This window comes from Anastrepha ludens, chromosome 4 (genome assembly GCF_028408465.1).
Source record: "Anastrepha ludens isolate Willacy chromosome 4, idAnaLude1.1, whole genome shotgun sequence".
Lineage (NCBI taxonomy): Eukaryota > Metazoa > Arthropoda > Insecta > Diptera > Tephritidae > Anastrepha > Anastrepha ludens.
This window is the reverse complement of record NC_071500.1, coordinates 25,340,355-25,367,534: the sequence shown is the minus strand read 5'-3', so window position 1 is coordinate 25,367,534 and position 27,180 is coordinate 25,340,355. Positions and strand designations below refer to the sequence as shown.

The 27,180-nt window shown below is 36.4% G+C and overlaps 1 protein-coding gene across 15 annotated transcripts in view; it reads right to left on the bottom strand.

Annotated features, from left to right (window-relative positions):
* LOC128861275 (bifunctional heparan sulfate N-deacetylase/N-sulfotransferase) overlaps nucleotides 1-27,180 on the bottom strand; it is a 377,981-nt gene that overhangs the window by 267,200 nt on the left and 83,601 nt on the right. For all 15 annotated transcript variants that reach the window (XM_054099278.1, XM_054099282.1, XM_054099287.1 and 12 more), the window contains one exon: nucleotides 8,533-8,590. The gene's annotated coding sequence lies outside the window, so the exon portion shown is untranslated. The remainder of the gene's footprint in view (nucleotides 1-8,532; nucleotides 8,591-27,180) is intronic.

Sequence of the window (27,180 nt, the reverse complement as noted above, 5' to 3'; positions counted from 1 at the left end):
TCTTCATGCCATGGTACGAAAAGCCTTTAGCCCAAGTACAATAGAAAAGGGCTCAGAAAGTCCTTTGGACTCCTCGCCATTCAATTTCCAACCTCGTAGCTGTCTTTACCGGTCACTGAACGATCGGCACACACGCGTAAAAGCTAGGGGTACCATTTAACCCCCATTGCAGAAGCTGTCGGGACCTTCCACAGAAGAAGACTGTAGAGCATTTTCTCTGTAAGTGTCCGGGTTTGGCAGCTAGACGACTAAGGTCACTGGGAGCTCCTTTTTTCGGCAGCCTGGGTCAGTGCGCCAACTTAAATCCCATAAATCTTCTCCATTGTATCAACAGCTCTGACTAACTGTAGATATCTGCCTGTTGGAGGTCTCACAATGGTATCAACCCAGCTACTTGAAAAGTGCCAGACTGACACTTCAACCATTTCACCTACCTACCTACAGTTTTTTCACGGCCTGTTCACACATCCATACATACATACGTGCGTCCAAAGTACTTAAGGGGTTATACGCAGTTATAAAGCAAATAAAAGACGGGTTGTCAAGGATTTATCCTGAAGAAACTTCAGAATATTTTAATTTGAAAATTTTTGGCGGTTATAAAAGCATCCTTCAAGAACGTAACAAAATTTTTTATTTATGAAAATGTTGATTATAGAGCGCGCTGCAAGCGATTTCTGGAACCTCCTTTAAAAAAAGACGATTTACGGTGTACATCGTAACTCAGGATTGGATTATCTGAAATCAAAAAACCAAACAAATTTTGTTAATATATTAGATTATCTAGTAATTAATCGTTCGGCTAATCAAAATAGTGAATTTTCACAAAATGGCAGCTTTTAAAAGAAATGATTTCGATTTTTACGTTAAAATTTGGCCGTAAATTGATTATAAAATGGAAAATAAGAATCAGATTTACAAAAGGAACGATTAATTACTAGAAAATGTATCTTTAAAGATTGAGTTAAAACGGTTGACCGATCAAACAAGCCGTTTTCGAGATATCGTGTACACCGACTTGAAAAATGCCGTTTTGAAAAAAACACGTTTAAAGTTTTAATACCTACCTTAAAACGTGCCGAGGCATCTCTACATATTTACATAGGTATAACTCCGAAAGTATTGCTTAGATCTACTTCAAATTTCGTGCGTATACTTTTGAATATATGTACATTACAAAAATGCAATAAACAAAAATCGATTTTTTTGAAAGTCATAACTGCGTATAACCCCTTAAGTAGAGTGACTGCGCGGATGGACAGGAGTTACGATGCTTACGATGAGAGTTGGGGGGAGCAGAAGTGAATGGGTTATTATTTATATGGATGCCGACAGTGAAAAAATGGTAACTTGATGCGTCAGCTGGGCTGAGCGCAACAAGATGAAACGTTTAGTTTAAAAAATTAAAAAGAGACCCCAAAGACCTACATTCCACATGTGATATGCATGTGCAAACAGAAACAATTGATATTCGTAATAGCAAACGAGTATGTATGCTTATGTTTGTACATAAATATGATAGTTATGCGCACATACATACCTACATACATAAGTGAGTGAACAATGCCGGATTTAATTTCGTTTAGGATGCTCTTGCTCTAATACCATATTTACCGCTGTGTTCAGAAGAACATCTATGTGTATGTATGTATATATATATGTATAAGCATCTGCTATGTACGTCAGTGGGTATATAGTATGTACATATGTAAGTACTATATGTATGCAAACTACGTATGAAACATGAAGTGGAGAGAAGCATAAAATTATGAAAAATCACTTGTTTCCGGTTTGAATGACAATAAAGAGGGTAAACTTTTAAGTGTGAGCTTTTACACATGCAAGTATATATGTAGGTACGTGTGAATGTGTGTTAACTTATACGAATGTGACAAATGGGATTTTAAATTCACTCGCCCGAAAGCTGACTTCAGCATAAATCGAGCTCATGCAAACGTAATACTTAGTACAGTTACACGAAAATAATAGTTTACGTTTTTTTTCTTTTTTGTAAATAAAACAGCGGGTATTGTACTATTTTTTATGTAAATGCCAAAACGTTGACAGCACAGGTAAATATTAAATAAATAAAAAATTAGTGTCTGAGGTGTTGGGTCGTAGAACAAACTAGGGGAAAAATTGTTAATGGTGAACAGATTGGAAGTACTTTTTCCCAATAGGGGTTTTTTTTAAAAGGTAACGCTTGACTACTGTCAAACTAAATACATACTTTTTTTAGTATTCATTGACATTTCATCACAAATACTTGCGCCACAACAACGTTTACAAATCTTTCAAAGAAAGTTCATCGCAAAACTGCCGTTTTTGGGCTGAACAGCAACCCGAAACCATTCGAGAACAGCCATTATATCCATTGAAAACAAACCGTTTGGGGCCGCCTAAGGGCTGGAAGAATCATTGGCCGACATTTCTACAGAGACGAGGCTGACGCCAATGTCACAGTGAATGGCGAACGCGATCGCGCCATGATAAACGACTTTTTAATGCCGAAAATTGAAGCCCGTGATTTGCACAACATTTGGATCTAACAAGACGGTGATACTTGTTATACAGCCCGTAAAATAATGGATTTACTGCGTCGTCGTTTCGGTGAACAATTCATCTCTCGTCACTTACCAGTCGATTGACCACTAAAATCGTGTGATATCACACCTACGGACCTCTATTTGTGAGAAGATGTAAAGTCTAAATGCTTTGTGGATAAACCAGCTTCGATTGAGGTAGTGGAAGCCAACATTACTAAAGTTTTTCACCAGATACCGACTGAAGTCCTTCAGCGAGACATTCAAATCGGTGTTCACGCATGACCGAATTACGTCGCAGTTGCGGCCAACATTTGAAATGGATTATATTTAAAAAATAAATGTCTACATAAAAGTAATAAAGATTGCCCAATCAATTTGAAATATGTTTTATTTCAATTTAAAATTCGAAAACACTAAATTGATCACCCTTTATATTCGAACAACCCTAATGTGCACGCCCCATTCAACCGAATGCGAAGCAGATTAGAAGCAACAGTTAAAAAAAAAACTAAAAAACAAATGTGATGAATAATTGAGGCATGTGGATGACTAGCAACGGGATGTAAGAGCCAGGGATATAAAAGAGAACGCAAGGAGAAGCAAAAAAGAAAGTCAATTAAGCGACGGCATAAATCAATATTGTGCTCATTATAAATGATGGGTATTCAAGTAATGATGATGTGATTTGAACGATGCGATAGGGATAGGGAATGATAAAAAATGCAAAGGTAGAGTAATTACATCGAATCAAGTGCCGATTATTTGAATTTAAAAACCCTTTTACTCTGCTATAATCGCTTTTCATACTTATGAATTTCCAAGACTGTCCGATATTCTAACATGCACTAATTGGAGTTTTTGCTTATTAGCTCATTTGCCTTGTTAGTGGTCACTAATAAGATGCGACAAACTATTAATTATGCAAAAATGTTCGACCTTGCGATATGGGGGCTCTGGCGAAATATTTTTACTGGAGCGGGCAAAACATGACATGAGTTATGGAGGCGTGTATGCTTTCTCATACGTTTTCAGTATATTTCATTTCATAAACTGATTGAGCGGTGCAGACCATAGCTATAGGAATGAAATGGTAAGCATCTAGCGGAAGTTGCTCTTGAGAATTGCATATTTACAGACGAGAAAATTAATTAATACCACTCATTTAAACAGCTGATATTCGTACTACTATAGTTGCTGCTACCTTCCTTCAAGCGATGTGGAAACTGAGTAGCCTTTAGTCATGGCTGATACAGGCACTTTCTTGGAGCTTTTTTTTTTTTCAATAATAAAAAACAAGTACGACCAAACAAACATGCAAAAATTTAAAACTTACAATGGTATATGTGCCAGTAGACTAGAACTCTCCAACTTAGTTGAATTCTTAAAACTCTTAAATCTAATCCCAACATCCTAACGCAGTGAAAACAGTTGATAATTCTCTTGGACCCAAAACTACCAACTGCCTTTGGTGGAAATGTATTTTAAGAAAAACCGTCATCAGGTTAAGCGGCTGCCTCTTGATAAAATTAAAACTCAACTGATAACTGAAACTTTAAGTTTCATGCTTTAAGCATGAACCCGAAATGGCAGCCTGCTATTCGCTACGATGGTAGCCTTGAAAAAGTCGACCGATAAAGAGCTTCAAACGCAACCATCCACCATTCCTTCTCAAGTCCATTCTCTCCAATTGGTTTGAGAGTATTCTATGTAGTACCCTCAGGTAATTGCATTAAATGGAAAAGGGCGCTTCCAGTTCGAAGCCTTGAAGCTGTCGCTAGCTTTAATATCTGCAACCTCATTATAAAATAAACCAACTCAAGTTACGTTAGGTTAGTTAGACGGCCTACTCTGTCCACCAAAGTGTTCAAACCGGCCTTTTGGTGGATCCAATAACTCACATAAGTGGAACTAATTCCAGAGAAAACATATGCTCATGATTCTAAATGCGGAACATTTGCCTATAAACTACTGATTGGGTTCTACCTCATCCGCATCCCTACTGTTCCTACATAAATCGTTATGTGAAACTCTAACTTGGTTAAGGTTTAATGATCCAAAGCTCCAATTTAGTACAAATTTCCTAAAGAGGCGTAGGTTTGTTTTCGTGATCTTCAGTAAAGTTTCTATCCCTCTTTTCTATCTATCTATCTCCTTCATTTGTCTTGTGAAAACAGAAAATTTAGCGGAACTTGAATCCGGTAGCAGATTTTATAGAGATTTTCAAAATTATTGAACATAATTACTCACTTAAGTGGGTCGTATATTGCATGGATATCCATTCTGTCAAAAAAATATCGGGAATTGTTCATTTAAAAAGCGCGCGTTACATATTTGTCTAAATTTTTTCTGCTGGAATGTTGGTACAACTGTACCCTATAGTGTTGCGGAGTTTGAGCGTGATCTGTCTATTAGCTTGTTTTTGCCATTTAAGGTGTGCTCTGCGATTTTCACTATGGCTAAAAATATCGAACAAAGAATTTGTCTTAAATTTTGTGAATTGAATGGGATTTCGTGTGCCGAATCGTTAAAAATGTTGCAGAAAGCCATGGCGAGTGTGCTTTATCAAAAGCACTGGTCTATGAGTGGTATAAGACTTCTGCAGAGGGCCGTGACGTCGTGGAGATTTGCCTCGATCTGGTCGCCAATCAACATCTTCAACGCATACAAACGTAGACAAAGTTAAGAAAATGGTGCTGAAAAGACATCATTTGAGTTTGAGAGAGGTAGCTCGTGACCTTAGGGTGTCTCATGAATCAATTCGCAATATTTTACACCATCAATTAGACATGAGACGCCAAGAAGCGTGACTGCTCGACTCGTTCCAAGAGAGTTGAATTTCTTTCAAAAAATTCATCGAAAGAAAGTAGCTGAAGACATGCTTGAGCAAGTGAATTCGAACCCAACATTTATTAAGCGCATCATAACAGCTGATGAGCCGTGCGTGTATGAGATTGACATGCAAACCAGTCAAGTCGGTGATACGTTTTTGTGACTACTGCGGCAGCAAATAACGAGAATAATGACTTCGAATTTGTACTAAGCTTACCGTTAGAATTCCATTGACAAATAGTATTTAATAATAGGAGGAATGTAGAATTATAATATCTAGTGCAGATACCTACCCGCAAATCAACATCCCAAAGCCTAAAAGTCAGCAACGTAATTATAAAAATTACTACAATCGACAGGCTACTCGCACATTTCGTTAGCAACGACTGTTGCATTAATAACCAATTAGCTATGGTCAACGAATATACCAAATGCTTATAAAAATTGTAAATCTTATCATTAAGGATGCACACAAAACAACAGGACAACGATAATAAGAAAAGGAACTAGCGTTATAAAAAAAATATTATGTGTGTATTGTTGCGTAAAATTAAGCTACTTTACAATTGCAAAGCTGCGAGGAATACGGCAAGGACGAATAAACCATGAAAGCGAAAAACAACAACTAAAGAAAAAAATATAAAAGGAAAAATAGTAGTGAAGACTAACGCTGTTACTACACAAGCAGACAACTTAACTAAACAAAAAAAACACAAAAAGTAAAAAAACACGAAGAACAAAATGTAACATCACAGAGCTACATCGAAACATATCTACAACTTGCACAACCGTATTTTGCTCTCGCGCAAATGGCATAGAGACTTGAAAGCAATCTAATCCGTTTATGTCAGGCGGATCAATGAGCTCATAAATGTTTATTTTGCAGCTACATACGTGGACACTTACATCCATGTATACATACATACATACATATGTACATACATAAATTCATGCTTACATGCATACGCACGTAGAAAGAACTCGTTTATACTCGTTCACACTTTTGGAAAATCCCAAAGTCATATAGCCTTCCTCTTTAGTTCAATCTGCGCTTTTGCACTTTTATATTTTTCATGTGTCACTTAAGAGGGAAAATGGTCAGTTGGCATTTTTTGTTTCTTTTCAATCCCAGTCGCCAATACAATACTGGAAATAATTAATAAAATTGTTGTATGCTTTTATATATTTTTCAATTAATAAAGTGCAATATATGCGAGATGGGCTGCCATGAGTGAATTTTTGTGGATTTTGAGCGAATTTTTTTTCACAAATTGTATTTAGAATTTCTGCTGCGTTGCCAAAGGCTAAGGTTCTAGACGAGGAAATGTTAAAAGCACAAAAAATGACGACAACACACTCGCTTATATGATACTATCAATCGGCCACACGGGCGTATACGTGATGCTAAGTAGGAAGACGAGAGAGAGAGAGAGAGAGAGAGAGATGAAAGCACTTGAGCGGGTATACAAGGTGAAGTTCATAATACACAAGACTGAGGTAAAGTAGAAATGACAGGAGCTTTACTCTGATAACTTCGAGTTTATTTATTCAAAATAGTCCCTCAATACACTGTTTTGTACGATCTAAAAGCTTTTCGAAAGAGTGTTTCAGGTTATTGACCGGAATGTCCTTCAGGATGTCGGTACAAGCCTTTTGGATGGTCTCTACGAACGCAAAACGTTTTCTTTTCATGGTCAAATGCAATTTTTCGAATAGGTAGAAGTCACAGGAAGCCATATGAGGCGAATATGGTGAGTGATTGATGGTTGAAATGCGATTTCCGGTCAAAAAATCACTCACAAGAGTGGATGGATGAGGTGGTGCATTATCATGCAATAAGCGCCAGCTTCCTCCTTCGCGATATTCAGGCCGAATTCGACGAATGCGATGCAACAAACGCTTCAAAACGACAAGATAGAAAATTGCATTGACGGTTTGGCCCATTGACAGTAACTCTTTGCGGACAATTCCTTTGAAATCGTAAAAACAAATGAGTTGAATTTGAATGTTGCATTCTGAGCAATTTTTAGTCCTTTCGTAAGCCTAAATGATCAATTAAATTGCGATAAATCGATTTTTTGGAGATATTCAACTCCCACTCCATGAATTTCAACGATGATTTTGGTTCATTTTTGATAAATTTATGAAGAATTCCGATGGAGTTTTCGGTGATTTGGGCAGGCTGTAGATTCATTGTCATTTATGCCCTCACAACCATCTTTGAAACGTGTAAACCACTTATGAACTCTGGCACGAGATAGACAATCATCGCCATAAACTTTTTTCATCAATTCTAATGTATCGGTAAATGTTTTAAAGATTTTAAAACAAAATTTGATATTAGCTCTTTGTTTGAAACTCATTTTTGTACCGATGACACTAATTTACCGACACTTTAGACGCAATAACTTCACTTCCACTAAACCGAATGTCACCAAGCTTTTCCTGGAAGTCTGCTAGGGATGTAACTTCCAACGCACTAACCCATCAAAAACATTTTTATGACGCCAGTCTTGTTTATTTTGGACTTCACCTTGCATACGAGAATTATTTACATATTTAATGATCTATACTCAGTAAATGGAGAAACACCTGATTTCTCTTACTATCATTTTGCAATCACTTCCATCGACTGTTATATTAATTCCGTCGCTCTCAAAAGACAAATTTCTCTGATCTAGGTTCCAGGAAATAGGAACATAGAGGAAAATAAAATTGCTGATAATTTTGCCAGGAAATAGCCAACTGAATTAGTATCAGTTGTCTGCTACCGGCCAATCGCCATCTGCTGAGTGTTGTTAAAGTGGAATTGCACAACTTATTTCTCAGTAAAGCGCAAAACAGTTTCGAGTTCCATTTTTTCGTGTTCTATTTGGAAAACCTTTTGGCCCCAGTACAATAGACGCAGGACGCAGATGGGGAAAAATACGCAACATTTCGTGCCGCATTTATACGAATACGCCCGGCACATGTACTACACTAAAAATAATACCGAATATGAGAAATGTTCCCTAATATATGAAATCCATGTAAACGATTTTCTTTTTAATTTAATAAACTCTGAAATAAATCAAAGGTAAGGGCATGTAAAATAATCGCATGCGTTTACTTAAACAATATAAACAATTCGTAACTGATTTAAATATCAATTGCATACCTTCTGTACTGTTGATGTGGGTATAATTGAGACGATTGATTGAATTTCAATGATAAATCTGCAAATAAAAAAGGAAAACCACTTGGAATTACAAAATTTGTATATTAATATGAAATTACTTGAGTAATATGAGTAATATACTTGTAGCGTGTGATTTTATATCAATATTTGAGGCTTTTACGTGTATTCATATGAATATACGGATATATATGCACTTAGGTCCCACGACAAAAAAGATCACAATCAACATTTTGACCAGTTTTGATAATTTTTCTCGTTCTTTTTGTTTTGATGTTCATTATTTTTGAATAAAAGAGGAACTCGTTCTCTAACAATAACCATATACTAGGTTGCTGGTTTGCTACAAGCCTATTTTTTTCTTTGCGTTGGTCCACTCTTCATATCAACATACGTGAAGTTTCATTTCAATCTGACAATTCATTCCTTGGTGTATCGCCTTGTTACAGTATTTTCTACAATGGAAAAAATCAAGTATCGTGTGGTAATTGAATACTTATTTTTGGAGGATTTAGAAGCAACGGAAATTTATGAACGAATGTTTAAAGTGGGTAAGGACTTTTCGACATTACTTAAACGTGGTCGTACAAGGCTTGAAGACGATCCACGTTCAGGATGTCCAAAAACAGCAGCAACACCAGAAATCGTACAAAAAAAAATAGGAAATCGTATTGGAAAATCGTCAAGTGACTGAAAGAGATTTAGTAAAAGGTCTAGGTAGTAGAAGCAATATTTTGACTGAAGTATTGGTGCGCACACTGGGTGCCGCGTTTGCTAACAATGGAACAAAAAAAAACCATTCGAATGCGAATTTTTGAGAGGATTTTTTTTTTTAAGAATATATAATAAATAAAATTCATTAGATACCTTTATTTTTTTGCTATTAATATTATGAATTATTTAAAATCCAATAATATACACATTTGCTTAAATTCAATTATTTTTATAAAAGAATAAGCAACTTATTCAGCATAGTCTTACAACCCTCAACCATATGTAGTCCAAGCAGTACTTTAAAATTTAATTTAATGCGAATTTATCAACGATATTTAGAGCGGTTTTTTTTCCAAAAAAAAAACAAAGAAAAGTGGATTTTGTGCGTCGATTCATCACTATGGATGAGACTTGAGTCTATCACCATGACCCTAAATCTTAACAAGAAGCTAAAGAGTGGTGTGAAACTGATTCTTCGACTGCAAAGCGAGTTCGTGCCCAGAAACCGGCCTAGAAAGTGTTGGCATCAGTTTTTTGGGATGCGAAAGGAATTTCGGTGTGTGAATTAATTGCAAACTGGTAAAACAACAAATTTCGAATATAGGGTGGGCCATGTATAATTTGCTTTTTGAATCGGCTATAAAAAAAACTAATCAATATTTTTTCAAACTTTTTGAAGTGAAAACTTCTTTAGAATCGGTGGGAGTGATTTGAGACTCGATGAAACGAAAAAGCGACACCACTCTTGGCTACGAAGCGTTATATGTTGATATACGTATATGTGTGTGGCTGCGTACTGCTGAGCCACGCTAGTATAGTGAGTATTGTAATATGTATACTACACTGCCTATTACTTGCTCTGGTGTTTAGTTCAAGCGTCATACGCATGTATGTTTGTATGTATGCTAGTACGTATGTATGCGCGCCTGCGCATTACGGAGCCACGGTGAGCGAGAAGGCATTATGTATACCTATACTACACTACCTAATACTTGTTTAGACCAAGCGTCCTACGAATGTTTGTGTGTTTATTAGTACGTCTGTGTAATATACGCGTTACGGCGCTCATAACAGCAACCGCGTGTGCTGTATTGTGTCCGTATTTTTATATTCGTAAATATTTTCATTTTTAAATATTTACCGTAATTATGCCGAAAAATAATGCAAAAAAGTGTCGTGAATATCGACAGAAAAAAAAATACCACAAACGAGAGCAGGCGGTGTTGCAATATACCACAATCAAAATGACGGTGCTCGTATTGTAACTCCACAGATAGATCGGAATGCACAGCAACTAGAATCACTGTCTGTTCAGCTCTCTAAAGTGGGAGAAATATGTGCATGCGAAACCAGATTGAGCAATGGAAAAACAGTTTTAATTGTGGCAATTTATATTTCACCGAATCAATCAATAAATAGCATCACGGAATTCATTCACGAAAATTTAATAAAGTATACACCAGAAGTATCGCGGATACTTAGAAAAGATTACGATAAAGTTCCAATGATTTTAAGTGGCGATTTTAACGTAAATTTTGCATTGGACACAGCGGTTCCTTTAATTGACTTTCTCAATACAACATTCAATTTAAAAATGTGTAACAATCGCACTGAATCGACAACACGATCAAAAACAACAATTGACGCGGTATTTCGAAGATATGTTGACAACATCGAAACCAAAGCATTTGTATCATATTTTAGCTATCATAAGCCACTCGTATCATTTGTTGAAATTGAAAACATTGAGGAAGAATAATTATAAAATGAAGAAAATAAAATATGAACTTTATAGCAATATTATAATGAACCTATAATTATCCCGCTCCTAATGCTGCTTTCGTCTCATTCTCTCTCAGTTTGTTTTACGGAAGATTTCACTTCTATCGCGTCTAACCGTTAGACTGGTATTTTTTTTCTATTTTGAAGATTGAACATTGTCATTTATGAATGAAAAATAATATCGTTCAAATGACTGCCACGACTGGCTTTACAGTAGGCCATTCGATCAACCCAATTTTTAAGCACATTTTCGATTGTTTGGGCTCCAATTTCATGAATGGCAACTTCGATTTCGTGTTTTAAAGCATCAATCGTCTCTGGATGGTTCGCATACCATTCCCCACAAAAAATAGTCCAACGGGCGGCCAATTGATATCGGAATTCAAAAACGGTAACCGAAAGTTCGAGTGTAACTTTGGCAGTGTGACAAGTTGCACCGTCCTGTTGAAACCAAATGTCGTCCATGTCATCCTCTTCAATTTTTTGAGCAACTCGTTGAGCATGTCACGGTAACGCTCGCCATTTACTGTAACCGCGGCTCCTCGCTCATTTTCGAAAAAAATGGCCCGATGATGCCGCCAGACCAAAAACCGCACCAAACAGTGATTCGTTGTGGATGCATTTACTTCTCTACAGTAACGTGTGGATTTTCTGAGCCCCAAATCCGACAATTTTGCTTATTGACGTAGTCACCGATGTGAAAATCAGAAAAGAAGAAAACTCACCACTTTGAAAATAGGTTTTCAATATTTTCCAATTTTGTTCAAGCGTATAGCGTCCCATTTCGTGAATGTTAAGTAAATTATGAACACATTTGACATGTCATTTGTGATACCCTTCTCAAAAAATAGGTTTTCACGTATTCACGTGAACTCCTTCTGTTCCCAGACATAAAGAAAATGCATGCGTGGAAAAACGATTTTTCATCAAATGATGATAACAGCTGTGGGAGCGTATTGGAATAAGTATATTGATGTTCAGAGAGATTATATTCAACCCTACAGTGTATTTCAAGCGATAAGAATGTGTTTTTCTTAACGAACCGCAAAACTTATTATATCACCTACTATATTACGTAAATCCAGATTTCAAACTTTATAATAAAATTAGTAAGCCCATGGTTTTTAATTAGAGTTTCTAGAAAAACTTACTAAATTTCTGATACAATAGAGTGCAATAGCAGTTGTTGAAAAATCATCAAGGGTTCGAGAAAGTAAAAATTAAAATACTTTAGGACAGCCAATCGGTTCTCAAAGCCTTGAATAGCTTCACATTCAAGTCAAAAGTCCTAATAGAGTGTAATAATGCACTCACTGATTTGGGTACCAGGACATGAGGGACACGAAGAAAACGAGAAGGCAGACTTTTATGCCAAAAGAGGGGCTGAAGGGCTATTTGTTGGGCCAACCCCATTTTTCGGTTTTTGACAAAAATAATATAAAACAGGAAACCAAAAAATGCATCCAAACTAAAATCAGGGAACACTGGAACGGCACAAGTGTCCTTAATCACTCCAAAAAATTCCCATGACAGTCGGTTCTACGTTACCGGAACGCCCCGGATTTATATCCGGCCAAGGACTGTCACTCCAGCAGCATGCCCCGTCCATGTATGGGGAATGTTTATGCTGCTACAACAACAACTCCCAAAAGTTTTTCAATTTTAATGCCAACAGCGCTAAATCTGCTCTAACCCTAGATAAAAGGGCCTCAGATTACTCTGCGGAACACTTACAGGTCACTTTGCCTGTAATAATCACTTTAACACAATAGGGTTATCTAGTACAGCTGTGATCATTAGAAGTCTATGGAACACTGTGAACACCAACTGTGAGGCATTAGGCTACAGGAGTCACAGAACCTCGGACTTATACCTACTAGAGGAGGAAGACCTACAATTGCTCCCTCCTAAGGAACTGATTCGATTCCTCGGTATACTAAATAATTATAATTAAGTAATAGGGGCGCACAATAGATCAATCTGGTTGCAGTTTATAAAGACCTTAGCCTAGCCCATATAACCATTGGCATTACCATTACCAGAACTTATATTTCACTTGGTATATTAAAAAAGTTATTAAATTTTTCTTTGCCTTACTTTGTCCTTGCTTTGAAATGTCTTAATAAATGAGACAATTTATTTATAGCTTAATTAGAGACAAACTCTATCAAGAATAGACAAGGGACTACACTACTAACTGATATTTAATTGGTGCCCTAGCATTTGCATAAGAGAAAAATAATAATGTGAGAAGGAGCAGAAAGGAAAAACAAAGCACAACAAATAAAAAAGCGGGATCGGAATAATTTATTTAAAGTGGAGTCATGAGAAATTATGGCAAAAAATTTAGCACATGCCAAGAGTCAACAGATAGCAATCTCTAATAGGCAATGAGATGGAGAGAAATTAAGATAGCATTGGGTGACAGACAAACAGACAGACAGGAAAGCGGAGGAGAAGTCATGCATACAGCCAACCAATTGTTAGACAACTTCTACAGCTAGGTCAGTTGCGAATGGAGCAAATCGTCAAGCGGGTGACAAATGTTAGTTTAACGGTGCTTCGTCTGGCGAACGTCCAGCACACGCACGCAAGCATGCACGCATAGCAGATGGTTGCATTGTAGTTGACACTACTAGCTAGGGTATAAAAAATGTACGCAACGAAGGCGTAGAAAACACTTCAAACAATGGACGGATAGGCCGGAGGGCAATGCAGTAGATGGACAACCACACTGGGAGACTGCCCGTTGAGCTGCATTGGAATGCTCGGAATTAATTTATAAAGTTTATCAACTACAGCACAAGCAGAGAAAAGAAAACGGTAATAAACTTACTCGCAAAAAAGTGTATTGAATTAAGTAGAATGCAAGACAAAGCAAACTAAATAAAAGTGTCAGGCGTGAAAAAAGTATTTAGGTGGAATGCGTAGAGTAGAGTGTGAAAGACAGGCGTTAAGAATTTCAAGACTGTTTCTTTGTATATGTTATTTCTACAATTGTAAAATGGACCGCAGAGTGTGAGAAGAGAAAGGATGAAAGTAGACAATTTTGCGTAGGTACATTTAGTGTGAATTTAAAGGGTAAATTAGAGGTGCCATACCATAATGCCATACTTAACCGTGGTGTTAACCAAACCACATTAACTGTCACCTATTACTGGTGCCACAGGCATAAGCAGCTGAGACTAACATTCATTTGTTCATTTCGAAAGTGCAGAAACTAAAAAAACGATAACAACATGAGCAATGTGACAAGGGAAGTAGTAATTTGCTCATGAATATATTGGCATTATCTACGAATCTCTACCAATCAGTTGTGTATGGTTACGGTGAAAAAATATTACGGCATTGTAAACTCCGCCAAAAAAAGCAATACAAAAAATAAAAAAATTAAAAATAAAAAATAAAATTAAAAATGCAAATAAAAAAATATATTAAAAAATAATATAACAAAAAAATAAAAAAAAAAAATAAAAATAAAAAAAAATAAAAATAAAAAAAAATTAAAATAAAATAAAAAAAATTTAAAAAAAAATTTTAAAAATTAAAAAAAAAAATAAAAGCAAAATAAAATAAAATAAAAACATTATGGCATGTCACCTCTATTCGATTACAGTATTGCCCATAGATTGGTTCGATCAGCAGAATAATATAACAAAAAATAAAAAAAAATAAAAAATAATTAAAATAAAATAAAAAAAATTAAAAAAATTTTTAAAAAATTAAAAATAAAATAAAAACAAAATAAAATAAAATAAAAACATTATGGCATGTCACCTCTATTCGATTACAGTATTGCCCATAGATTGGTTCGATCAGCAGATTTATGTATTTATGGTTTTGTCACCTCTAATTTAATCTTAAATCCAGTAAATCAAAATAATTTTATAAGAGTTGGTAGTAAAATAATACTTACGAGCTTGTCGCGAAAAAAAGCATAGAACTTTTTTATGAGCATGAAGCATTTTTGAAATGAGAATTATGGTTTAGGAGAAGACTCTACATATCCATTTCTTCCCATTGGGATTTTTAAAACTTCCACCGTAGCATTTAGCTCAAGGAGTGCTTGGTTGTATGCCTGGCGCATAATGTAACTAATGCATGAATGCACTTGTAATTAATCCCGCCGCCATCGTATAAAGTGATTCTCACTCACACGCCGAGGTGTGGATATTAAGTAATGGAATTGACATTGGCGCAACAAATTTGGATTTCATTAACAACACCGGAATTATTATAAAACCACCACATATTGAAAAGTGTTCACTATTCGCTAAGTTAGGTTAAATTGTCCTCGCTGGCTGAAAGCCATCACATAGACATATTGGTACTTAGTGGTACCAGACGGAGCTATACCTTGAAGTTTCTCCATAGTAATAATAAGTCTGCGTCTTTTGCGGATCTTAAACTCTACAAAGACCACAGTTCAAAAACTATCTTCCCTTTTCATTTCTAGGAAAATCCAATTAAAGCCAAAACCTTTTTCTGTTTAAAGTATCTTCAGTTCCCTCTTGCAACCTGCAAAAATGGCAACTAACGAACCAGCCAAGCAAGCAAATATCTGAGTAAACATATCGTGAAAACCGGCAGTTTTCCACTCGCCAGCAGTTTGTGCAGCGGCAAAAGCACCAAAACTTTCTTCTACGCTCGCTATTAGAAATTTAAATTGCCCATAAGTTACAACGAATGCTCATCGGTAAACTTGCAGAAATATGTAATCATGTGTAGACGCACAGGTCATGAGGCAGGCAAATTTGTACCATACAAGCAACATCAACAACAAAAGCAAAAACAAGAACAACAGCAGTTGGCAACAAACGAGGGTGGAATACAGGAAAAAATGTGGAAAAATACTTGTTAAGAAATTTCAAAGAATTTCCTACGTAAATCGTATTGGAGAGGCACACAAATTCAAACATGCAGGCAAGCAATTGTAAGAGTTTGAAAATTAAATTTCACTACGATAAACTGTAGGCAGATAGAGGCGCCAGAGGTATTGGCCGCAAAATTGCAAGCTGCAAAAAAGCCAGTTGTACGACCTAGCGCGCATAGTTTTTCCTAGCTACCTTACTACCGTACGCCTACTATTCTTTACCACGCGCAAATCAACTAGTGCACTTCTGTTGAACCCTGCAGCTCTTCCAAACAGGAATTGTGTCTCCCTAAAATTAAATAAAAAAAAAACTTAAAAAAGAGAGGCAAGGATGCAGGAAAACAGGCAGCACTGAGAGATTAATCATGTTTAAAGGGAATTGAAACACAAAACTAGGCAAGCGTACGTTTTAGTCAAGCGGAAGGGGGATGTGTGAGTATGTGTAGAGAAACATGAGATATGTAGCGTGCAGCTGATGTTCGGAACAAATAAACGGAAAGGACAGATGCGGTTATAAGGAAAACTTGGCGAGCTATGATTGGCATCAATTAGCAGCAATGTGAAAACTAGGGAAAAAGTTAAATTAAAAAAAAATCGTTACAATTCGAACAGCTCATGTCATTGGTGATGACATGTGAAAACTGCACTGCATACACATACACACAAGTACAAGTATGCACATGCACCTGTGTTCAAATAATAGCAGCGAGACATATTGCAAAGTTTTGACTTTTTATTTACTTTACTTTTTGTTATGAAAACATAGTAGGTACATACTGCAACAAAAACATATACATACATAATATAAATTTTCAAACACAGAATTAAAAAAAAATCAACAAATTTGCATAAACATTTCAAACTTTTGAATCAATACTTTTAGAAAAATTGCGGGTATGCAGATTTATGACTCATTGAATTCTTGTATGATAAAGTACACGATTGAAGTGGCGCAAAAATCGGGTTGAGTTCTGAAAATTTTATTTCGCTAGCGAGCTTAAGCATTTCCTCCATATAAAAAAATTTCGATCATTCATATAGGGCCGCAAATGCATAGCACCATCAACAAAAAAAAAAAAAAAGATTATTAAAATAAACGCGAGTTCAACGCTGCTTTAAACCGGTGCAGTATTAAGGTCGTCATTTGAAATGGTGTTTATTGCGTGTTTCTTTAAAAGCGTGTGAAATAGAAACGAGAAAAGATTTTTTATATTTGTTCCCAGTTTTTTATTTTTTGATTCATTGTTAAAAAATAAAAAAATTTTTTGGCCATAAGAGGTTCGTTCAAAAAATGATCATCACATGGACAATAGACGCAGATATAGCCGGGTCTACTGACCCGATTTTGTTGAAATAAAATTTAAATGACGTGAAATTGATGTCATTATCGGTCATTCGAAAAACAAATGTTTAGTATTTTTTTCGGACTTTTAAAGTCTAAAAAGAGGGTCAAAAAACTGTCTTTCAACTTTGAACGTCCGCCATTTTTTCAATTTTTATTTTTTTAAGATAGTAGTCCACACGATAACGACATGCATACTGCACCAGAAGGCTGACAACTTTTTGAACGAACCTCTTATTTTTTAAAATAGATCAAAAAATAAAATACTGGAAACAAAAATAAAAAATCTTTTTCCGTTTCCGTCATACACGCGTTTAAGGAAAACCCCAAAAAATCCCATTTAAAATCAGGCGAGGGCCTTAAATTGGATGGACTTTAAGCCGGTGCAATATTAAATTGGTTGTACTACAAAACTATATACACTAAATCTAACTAAAAGCCTGATATTTTGATGATAATTTGTAATTTTTTTTTATTTTTTTATTTAATTTTTACTAGGTTAGGTTAGCCAGGTTGCTTGTATAAGACAAGACACTCTGAGGCCCTAATACCCATTGTGATACCTGTACTTAATTGGCATTTAACTAAGCTCTGCTTAAACCATTTAGATCTTTTTAAAAAGGTCGCTCCCTAGTCCCTCCAGTGAGATATTTTGCAAATTCTCCAGGTCTCCTAAGAAATAATCGCCAAGATATTTGGCACAGCTTCTTTGAAGTGGAGGACGTTCACAGAAGAAATGAATTTCTCAATTTTAATTTCTTCTGTATCTCCACAACTCCTGCAGAAGTCATTGTGAGGTACACCCATTGCTAAGGTGCCAATAGTGCAGTAACCCGTTATAACACCTGTGAGAACGCTGCTAGCTGATCTGTTGAATTCAAGTGGACATTTTGTCCTTTTAAGATTCAGTTTTGGCCAGAGCGCTTTCGAGAGCTTGCACTTAGTAGTCAGAGATAACCTTCTTTTGGTTTCCGTGACTACGCTTAAGTCAATCGCAGTGTACAGTTCGGTTAGAGCAATGCTTACGTACTCTACCACGCGCCAAAGGTCAAAGTCAGAGCCTTTCATTGCACACTCATGCGCTCTTTCATTTCCCTTTACCCCAGAGTGGCCGGGTACCGAACAAAGCGAGAGTAATCTCTCTTTACCACATCTTGAATTGATGCGCGTTGAGGCCAGTGCCTTGATCGCTGTTTGACTATCAACAAAAATGGTAAGGTTTGTTGGAGGTAAGTCCATTAGTCTTATCGTTTTTCGATCTGGGAGTATAAAGGAGCAATTTAAGGATAATTAATTTTTACTATATTTTAATAAAAGAAACTCAAATCAATAGCAAATAAGTAAATAACGGTGTTATTATTGTGCACACGAGTGTATGTATCAGTGAGTATAAGTGACATGACTGCGGGCGCGCATACGGTTGGTAAAGTAAACTGCAACCGCAACCGCAAGTGTCAATTACTGCTTAAGTTATTCTGCATATATATGTATATCCCCACATCACCCTCAGGTGCGATGTTTCCAATATTGTTGCTGCGAATTTATTGGTTATCTCCCATAATTTTTGAGAGTGTGAATAGTGTGGAAGCTACGACAAGGAAGCCAGCAGGCAAACGATTGTTGAAGGCTGTGGTGGTATGTATAATCCTCATCACATTCTACTCTCAGCTTAACCAAACATGCATTTCAACTTTAAAGAAATTCTGCACATTCGAACTATCGCCTGCCCCACAGAGCATACTTTAGTTGAAATTACGAGGCCTGGAAATTTATTACATTGCAAGGATGAGAAAAGCGCAAATCTAAACGCAACAGTAAGGAAGGAAAAGCCTGTTGCAGCAGCTTGCAAAAATCTATTGCTCTTACCTCCTTTCACCCCACACATGCATATGTCCTCAGCACCGCACAACAACAGCAGCAGCAGGAAGCCGCAGTGCTAACCTAAATCGAGTGAAATCTAACAGAGCGACAGACATGACACAGCGCCATACCGGAATTGGCGTCAGCGCTTTTCCATATTTAACTCTTTTTTTATTGCTTTAACACATTCTCTTCATACTGGTTGCAGTGTCGATTCGCACTTGAATGGAAACTTCACACTTTGATGGCATGCAACAATGTTTGCCATCGCCGTCGCCACAGCCGCCGCAAACGGATGTGTGGCTTATGTGGCTTGATGCAAAATTTTTCGAAAACTGTCTAACGCATTGCTTTTGGACCTTATACCAACAACAACACTCTCTAGGTTGTACAAGTAAGTGTGAAGAGTGTAGTAGTATTGACCGGACGGTTGGCTTTTATTTTCTATCGCCCCAGCCAGCCACTTTTGTTGAAGAACATCAAGTATAATAGGTTGTCGATGCGGTGCGGCGGTACGTGGCTCCCGGCCGCCGGCAATTGAATTTTATGAATGTGTCAGCTTTTGTAGATTTTCTGACAAAACTTTGGGACAAACCTCAAAAAAATGCATAACCCAGAAAGGAAAAGAAAATGTATAACAATGTGGAAAACATATAAACTCCAACAATGTGGTTATACAAATATAAAGGGTGGGCCATCAAATGTACATTGGCATTAAGGCAGAAAGTTAACCATTTGCGGTTGATGCAAGTCGTCGTAACAGTCGATGCCGGCAATCTGGCGGCAAGAAGTCATTACGAAGAAAGGAAAGATTTCCGGGATCAGTGGAACTGAGATCAGTGAAAAGCTATAAAAAACGTACAATAAATCAGTTTCAACGAATTCTGTGTTTTCCAAATGCATATATTTACTTTAAATCACTAAGGGATAAATAACTCCGGAAAAATAAATTTACTGCGATTAGTTGGCACACCCATCAGAAAATTTTGCCGAACGCAAAGGGTTAAGTTACCATCTGCGGCTTACGAAATTGGGAATATTAAAAATTTATTTTATTTATCTATATGAAATTCTCTCATTGTTCTAAAAAGAAAATCTAGGATAAGAAAAAAAAATCATTTTTTAATGAAACCAATTAAGTAGAAATCACAATAGAACAAATAAGGATATTTAGTCACATGAAAATAAAACAAAAACTAGAATTTGATTTAGAAGCCCTAAACCTGCCCTTCGTTGCACGTATGGCCCACGGTATGAAGCTGCTGCAAGAACAGCCCTGGAAGTCAGTGCAAATAGTGTTCTATAATTAACCGAAGTATTGCACATTCAAATTCCGATGTAGCGTTCTATATGACGGTGCTCTATCCGAGCCTATCGAGCCAGTAGCAGGAGTTAAGCATGGCTGCATATGATCGTCACTGCCACTTTTAATGGTTATTGATGGAATCCCATTAATATGGAACACCTTGACCAACTGACAAAACGCACAAAAGTAAGAACTTTTAAGGGCTGTGAGACTTGGCGTGTACCAGCATCTACCACACAATGCTTACTATCATTTGTTAGCCGCTGTCTCAGAACAATCCTGCGTATATGGAGGTCTCACAACTGGATTTCAAATGAACATCTCCTCCAAAAAGCGGACAAAAACCCATTGCTATTAAAATACGGGAATGTAAATGAAAGGGGATTGTGCACACCATCCGCAAACCAGCTAATGAAATAAGCAGAACAGCTTTAGGCTATAACTCTGAAAAACATCTCCGCAGAGGATCATGGCCACGTAGGGTTTTCGACGAGTTTTTAGGCGTCGGCAAAAACCTCACTTAGTACTAGATTAAGGCAAAAGCGAATAATTAACAACATTTAGCACTATGCACCTCTAATCTGCGCGACAGCAACAAATGATAATAACAATAATTGCACTAACATTGAAAAAATCAATTGCAATGTGTCAAGTTTCATATGTTAGCTGGCCCACCCTGTATGTAGTACAGTGCTTCAAGCATTTACTACAATGTTCATAAAATATATTCTTATACATCCATAATAACAAATTATAAATTATTAAATTAGTCCCCATTTCGAAACAAAAACAACAACAAAGAAATAAATAAGTACTAGTATAACAAGTCATTAATATTCATTATTTTATAGCCACATTTCGCATACGTTGGGGTAACCATTTTATTTTATGTAGTACAGGGTGCGCCATCTTTTATGTCGATATGAAAACATTGAATAACTTTGGAAAAAAAAAATAACTGATTTGTATAAGTGAGGTACTTTTGTTTGGTTTGGTTATTTACAATTTATTAAAACTATTTTTTGAATACGATCACAAACTGCGATCTTTGCGATCTGCGTTTGTCATGAACTTTTCAAGCATTTCTGGTTTTATAGCGTCAAGTTCGGCACAACTGTTTTCCTTAAGCTGGTCAATATTCTGCGGCTTGTTGGCATAAACCTTACTACTCAGATAACCCCACAAAAAGAAGTCCGCGAGGTTACGTCAGGTGATTCGGGAATTTTCGTTGCAGAAATTCAATTGTTGCATTCGCAGTGTGGCATGGCGCACCGTCTTGTTGAAATCAGTAACCGTCTAAACCTTTCTCACGTATTTGCGGGCAGACATAATGAGCCAACATCCATCGATGTCGGTTTCCGTCGACCGTTTCGTTTTCTCGGTAAAAATATGGCCCAATGATGGTTTTGGCGCAAATTCCGGCTCGAACAGTTACTTTCCGATCATACAATGGCTTTTCATAGATCTCGTGTGGATTCTCAGTTCCCCAAATGCGGCAATTTTGTTTATTCACACTGCCAGAGAGGTTAAAATGTGCCTCATCAATCATTAAAATTTGCTTCCAAAAATTGGGTTCAGTGTAAACCATTCGAGCGACTGTTTGGCCGTATTCCAAGCGACGTGGATGGTCTGTCGGCAATATTTTTTGTGTCAATTGCACTTTATACGGAAACAAATTTAAATCATCCTTTAAAATGCGCCGCATTGTGGTTTGACGCCAAAATGCTGAGCGCGGCGACGATACGACTTTGTTGGCTCCTGGGCAACGCTCTCCCTCACTGCTTCAACAAGTTCATTGGAAAGTCTTGGTCATTGATGAAAGGCATGGCATGTTAACGATCTCCTACTGTCCCGTATTGTCAGACGGTGCCTGTTTGCCGTGATATTTTTGCGATATGCGCGTTGAGAACAATAGAATGACTATTTTCGATGTATAGCGTCACTATTTCAGCGCGTTGTTTTGGTGTAAAGCGATCCATGATTGAAATTGTACTGAGTTGACGTATCGAAAACATGTCGAAAATATGATCTGTTGGTAAAGGACAAAGTTATTCAGCGTTTACATACCGACATAAAGGATGGCGCACTCTGTATTTCATTTAAATGTTTAATATTTCATTTAAATGTTGTGCCTTTATTCCTAAAATTCAATACTATCCTGTTTAAGCTGCGTTTTTAAGTCGGTCACTGATGAAATTGTATCGTGGCAAAACACGAAAGTTCGCGAACCGACTGGCAACAAAACCCGAGCGAATAAAATACTAAATCAAAAACATGAATTCGCCTTGACACCAGATAGGAAAACAGTAGTTGTCAAAAGTTACATTTAGAAATTTAAATAGTTTTTAACCACCTGTACATAAGCAGGGATGCATGCGCACAAAGTAATCAGTCTTAAGTTAAGCTTGTGAAAGCTATTAATTAAAGCGAGCAAATTGCCATTATTTTCTGACTTTTATTTAGCAATCCAATGAGCGAACTCAGAGGAATTTTTGAGAAAAATTTTATTTGGAGAAGACATAACAATTTCGTAAATGTATGTTGCTGACAATGGAGGCTCAATAAACCACAACTTTTTCACGTCATTCATATCAGGGCATTGTGACGGCGGTTGAAGTAGGTTTGGACAATTATAAATGAGCTATTTCTGAACTAATTCCTCTGCGCTTGATTTTACATTTTATCTTAATATACACAGGTAAGACTCGTTCATCCAAATTTTTATAACATTTCTCGCCTTCGTTGTAATGGAAAACGAAACATTGCCTTTGTTCCAAAAACTAGCTTTCCCTTCTTGCGCAGTATTATTTTCTGTAGAAAAACAACTTTTAGTAGCACTAAATTCTAAAAATTTCATTTATTTTTAAAATATGAATGTCAGTCATATCAACAGCAAATTTTTATCGCATATGTAAATTAGGTTTGACTATATTTAATTCACTTTGCTTTAATTTAATGGACGCTTTTGGCAAAATATGTAAAATTAAAAAAATATAAAAATAAATTCCGAATATTAATGGCACTCACTGTCATAAGTGCACATATACATACATACATAATATACATACATACATACATACATACATACAAACAACGATGGCCGTAAATATTGCGCAAAAAAGTAGAGAAAAAGTCGAATATATAAATTGTATGGAGAAAAAGTTGAGAATTTGCTGCACGCAGATAACGTCCGTTGCCCGAAAAACTACACATCCAAAAAGTTTTATATTGTCCACTTTGCCTGACAGCCAGACACGCGAAGGCGGCGGAGGCGACATTAACTTTTACGGCACCGAAAAGTTGACCGTAAGCCAGCGCTTACTATAGTTGCAGTTGCCTTAGCTTCTTATTATTTGCTTGAAGTGCTCCAGACTTGCAACTTTTTAAAACGATAAGTGCAGGATTTCACTCTGCGTACAAAGGACAACACCAATGCAATGTAAAATGTTGCGGCGAATTCGCTCAAGTTAACACAGAATTTTGGAAAGCATGATACGATAATATAATAAAAATGCAATAGAAGTAGAGGCAACTATTAAAAGCGGATAATGTTTTTTGTAACTTATTTACATAAAGTGTATAAGTATATTGAAAACAATTTTCTCAATACCCAGAAACGAAGAATAACCCTTGCAAAACCCCTTTTCGGTTTTACTTATTTCTGGCGTTTAAGTTAAATTTTCAGCCTTCATGTACTAAGAGACTTACATTAGAATTTTATAACCAATATTTTTGTGATTTATTTTAACCCGCTATATTTCGCTGTTATGAGTCTTTTTGGTCCATTCTAGCAGAGAGACAAAAAATTTCTATACTATATACTGAGAGTTAGAGGGTTAAAATGTTTCACAGAGAAGTTCTCCATTGTTTTTTTTATAGAGAACTCCTCAACACATAAAAAATAAATAAATATAAATACTTAGCGCGAACACTTTTGTTAGGTGTTAGGTCGAGCTACTCCGCCTATTTGTGGGGTGCATCTTGAAGTTGTTCCACAAATGGAGCAACCTAAAGTTATAAGCCGACTCCGAACGGCAAATCGTTTTTTTTTTTTTTTTCAAGAAGCTTTTCCATGACAGAAATACACTTGGAGATTTGCCCTTGACTGCCACGGAGCGCCCGCTATTAGATAAAACTTTTAAAATTATCATTTTGCTGTTTCATGCACTGAAATTATAGTAGAACCTACGCACTCCCCCACCTGTTAGCCATGCACCAACTTATTTGGCTTCGGCGGCCGCCTCAACACATTATATCAGAGGTGAGCAGCCTTTTTGATCAACAGTCTAATTTAAATTTAAAAAAAATAGTGAAGGGCGCACGTAAAATAAGACTTATTAATAATTTACAAAAGTTTACTTTAAAAAACTATAAAATTAAAAAGTGCATATTCCATATGTAAACTTTAATGCAAAATAAATAAAAAACAAGAAGGTAACAGAAAAACGAATTTACTTGAAATTTTTAATGAGAAATTTGGCACTGCTTTTTCGATACAAGCCGATCAATGTCAGCCGGCAGCTTTCTAATCGTGCATCACTTACTTGATCGGTGGTAATTTTTGATGCATTTCATGTGTGAAAATAATTGTTTACAAACATACATACGTACTTTTACGTCAAAGGCAGAAATTTCTCAGGGCACAGGGCTTTTATAAGATTTACAAAATTGTTCTATGTCTACTGCAAAAACTACGTAAAAATCGAAAATTTTTTTATGGCATATTCTAAAAGTACATCATCTTAAAAATATAAATTCAAAAAATCATAAAGATCGGAGCACTAGAACGAAAACTACAGACCGTGGAAGCGCGCGACCTTATCCATAAATGAAGTGCACACAAAACTTTAGACGCGATTATCTCGAAGTCGTGTTTTTTGAAAATGACCGTCGCGGTGATCATTATTTATAAAAAACCATTTGACCGATTTGCACAAACTTTTTTTTAATTATTTTAAGTTACAACCACGTGAATCTGAACGGTTCACTTTTTATAAATATTTGCATAGTTCGCTGGAATTAATTTTTTTTTTTTTTTTTTAATTTTTCAACCCCTCAAAAACCGTTTTTTTGGTGCAAAGCGGTTTTCATATCGAGAAAATTCCCTAAAAAACATTTTTCTACAATAATCATTTCATTTTTTTGATTTCAGTTGAGCTGCTCATGCGCTACCGTGATCACCGCAAGCCTTTTCTAAAAAACGGCGTTTCGTTTTTTAAAATAAAAACACCGAAATGTATTCTTCGAGAGTTACCCTTCAGTATGATATATGCCTCATTTGAATAAAAGTTTTAAAAAATATTTAAATAAATTATGACAATCGTCCATTTTCGCGAGCTCACAAGGTATATAACTCCTTAATAAAGATTTTTTATTCTGCATGTCCATCACTTCAATTTGAAATTCTTCGGGAACTGTATCCACATCGATATTAAATGGCGAGGAAAACATTTTCTTAGAAACCGTTGTCTTCTTAGATTTGAACATTTGAAATCATAATTGAAATTCGTTGCTATTTTTGAGAAGTAGTAAAGTGTTTTTTTTTTCTTTTTTTTTTTTTTTGTGGAGAGTGCGACACATTATTCTGCAAAAGGTGCTGTTGCCCCAATTCTAATTCGCACTCAAAGCCCTGAATTGTATTATACAAATTGCGAATAAATTGTCCTTTACCTTGAAGATCAATGAGATGCTGAGTCTTAATGATAAGAAACACAAAATCGCACATCCATTATTTATCACCAAAATGGGGAGGCTTTTTAAGTTGTATACTCCTTTTAGCATTATTCAGGTATTAAACACCACGTCTCCACATTCAGTTTCTAAATCTTTCTTCCTAAATTCTTAAAATCCAAAGTGATTTAACGCGCGTGACTTTATAAAATTGATCAGTTTAATTATTGATATTGTGGCCTTTGGTAAACTTAATCTGTTCCCCACAGACGGTTCAGAAATGAATCGCACGCTGCCCGAATACGACTTGCATTTATTTTGGCCCGCTCTCGGGCAATGGCTTTTTTCAGCGCCTCGTGATTGATGAATCGTTTAGTTCGGACTTTGCTCTCCAAAATAGCTCAAAGAGAATAGTCCATCGGATTCGCGTCTGGTGAATGTGAAACCTTTGTGTGGATGTTATGAAATTCGGAATGTTGTTTTTTAGCCATTTTTGATGCACTCGAGCTTTGTGAGAGTCTTGTTGAAACGTCCATGCTTTGCCACCGAAATGTTTGTCTGCCGACGGCTTCAAAGCAACCTCCAGAATACTTTCCCGATAATATTTCGCATTTACTTTGACGCAGAGCTAGATGAAAACGATTGGAGAGCGCCCATCTGCAGTTACAGTGGCCCAAACCATTACATGTGGCGGGTGCTGCCTCCTGGTGGCTAATCGATGACTCAAATTCTCATGTGAACGGCCGGTCAAACAAACCCTATCTTTTTGGGAGTTTACGAATTACTCAATTTGAAACATTTTCTCGTCATAAAACACAATGTTCGGAAATTGACCGCTTTCGGTGAAGCGAAGCAACTCCTTCGCTCTCTCAAGTGACTTTTTTCTGCTTTGGAGTGCGATCATACGCCTTTGGGATCTTGTAAGGCTTGACTTTGAGATCATTTTTCAGTAAGCGGCGGACGCTATGGTCAGATATTTTCAGTTCTTTTGCCATTTGAATGGCACTTCGTCGGGGATTTCGCTCAAGCCGCTTCTTTACAATTTGAACCATTTCACGTGACGTTGCAGTCTTTTGATGACCA